The sequence below is a fragment of the Manihot esculenta genome, chromosome 1 (assembly GCF_001659605.2).
Source record: "Manihot esculenta cultivar AM560-2 chromosome 1, M.esculenta_v8, whole genome shotgun sequence".
Lineage (NCBI taxonomy): Eukaryota > Viridiplantae > Streptophyta > Magnoliopsida > Malpighiales > Euphorbiaceae > Manihot > Manihot esculenta.
In genome coordinates this window covers 2242228-2244513 of record NC_035161.2, presented here as the reverse complement: position 1 = coordinate 2244513, position 2286 = coordinate 2242228, and the positions used below count along the sequence as shown (strand labels likewise).

Here is a 2286-nt window from a genome sequence, read left to right as displayed (position 1 = left end):
AGGCAACTCTGCTTACTGTGGCAAGCATCGACTTTACTGTTACCCTTCTTAGAAAACCAGCTCACTTCCCTTTCTCCAGCTGAAAATGTGCCTACTAATATCACATCTCTGCAATATGGCATTCCAAACCACACTGGATAAAGAGGAGACAAAGAATAAGTGCTCCACAGTCTCTTCATGAGCATTGCAGATGCAACACCAAGCATCACTCACTAATCTCCATCTAGCCAATCTAGTTTTCACTGAATAGCCAGCTAGCCAATAAAGCTGTGCCTTGTGCTTGGTATCACTCTAACCCCAGATCAATTTCCACCAAAACACTTTAGCACTAGTACCTCTGAAGGCTTTCCAAGCACTTGCAATGGTTACTAATTAACTCTTAAATTAAATAATATATTCTCCAAATTTACCATGAAGCCACATCAGCCCATTATGATGAAATAATAAATAAGAAGATAAGGGAATCAACCAAGAAAAGGATCACAAAAAGCTATTACCTTGAAAAGGTATAATCCTGCACAAAAAACTGGCTATTATCTGTCAACACCAAAACCCCTTCCTCTTGATGACTAATTCACACGAAGAATAGGGCAAGTGAGGCGCAAAGACAACGTGAAGCCGCCTCTTTGTTTGCCCACACGGAGAACTACCTTCATCCCCATCCACCATTCCATTCTCGTCCCTCGCCAAGAAAAGCCTTGAATTCACACAACTGGCCCAGGCCAACCCCAATGCCGGACAAACCCTCCTCCCAGAAGAATACAAGCTAGCCAAATTTCCAATCCTCACCCCGTTTACGCCCTCCCCCGATCCCACAAAATCCACCACCTGGTTAGTCACCACCACTGCCAAATTAAATCTCTTCGCCAGCTCCTTCAATTTCCCAGATATTTGAAAAAGAGCAAGGACCTCCTCCTTAGATCGCTGCTTGTATTATCGAATTCAGACCTAAAAAGCGCTGCAACTGAAATCAATCACAATCAGCCCTAACAGGGAAATGGGTTTTAGAATTTACCAGAAATGATTCTATCTTGGGCATTATATCGAGCAGTTGATCTGCAGAGTGTACGCTTTGTACATATATATTGTCACACGGATTATAATTATTATAGTTACTACTACAATTTGCCTCATCAATAACAGCTTGAGAGTATAAATTGGAAACAATGGGAGAGCTGGTGGAGGCGGCGAAAGGGAAAAGAGAATTCGGTGTTGGAAGTAGAGAGCGGAAGCAGAAAGGCCGCCTAGGGAGACTGGGAGTTGAGCGCAGAGGAAAGTTGTAGGCAGAGCTGTGTCTTGCCGAGCCGCTTTCGGCAAAAATTTCGGTGATTGAATTGCAAGGGATGCCGCCATTAAGACAGCGGTCAAGGATGGGGCAACCGAGGGTGCATTTCTGGGAGGGGAATGGATAGTGGAGGAGATTTTCAGGCGTCATGAACGGAAAATCCTGGGGCGTTCAGATTTGGGATGCCTCTGAATGCGAGAGCCGATGAATGGTGAGGTTCGGAGCCTGACTGGGGACCGAAGGTTTTCAGCTGTGAAAGGTGGAACCTTGGAATTGGACCTGAGGTTTTTTAGATTTTAGATTTAACTCCTTTGTTTTTAGAAAAGTGTACAGAAGAAAAAAAACCATACATTTACAATAATTCCATATTCATATCACACCTTTAAGATTTAAAGTTAAATCCAAACTTTTCTGATTTTTCACGAAAATTAAATTAAATTTAAAAAAAAATTAATGAAAATTGCAATAGTTTTTAAAATTTATATTATTAATAATTATATAATCTTTAATTTAAATTTTATATAAAATTAAAATATATTTTATATTATAATATATAATATTAAATAATTATAAATATTTATTTAAATAAATTCATATTATATGAAAATGAAATATTACCTATAAATAATAGAAAAATTTCTTGAGCATTGTTTTTACTATTAATAAGTCAGGTTTTATTTTCAAAATCTATTAAAATATTTTTACATTTTTTTATCAATAAAATAATTTTTTTATTTTTAATTATTAAAATATAATAAAAAATTAAATTACTCTTTCTCCTCCTCTCCTCCTCCTTTAATTGTTTAGAAGGGGATGAAGAATTACTTCAGAAAATAAATAAAATATTTTAAATATTTAAAATAATGATATTAATAAATTTAATAAAAAAATAATATATTTTAATAATTTTTTAAAAAAAATAATCACATTCTAATAAAATTTTTGAAAATATAAAAACTCATCTAACAATAATAATACTAAAAATTAATAAAAAATTATAT

General features: G+C 35.0%; 1 pseudogene; it reads right to left on the bottom strand.

Moving 5' to 3' along the window:
* Positions 1 to 525: 525 nt before the first annotated feature.
* LOC122722047 lies at positions 526 to 1564 on the bottom strand (annotated as a pseudogene).
* Between the last annotated feature and the right edge of the window lie 722 nt (positions 1565 to 2286).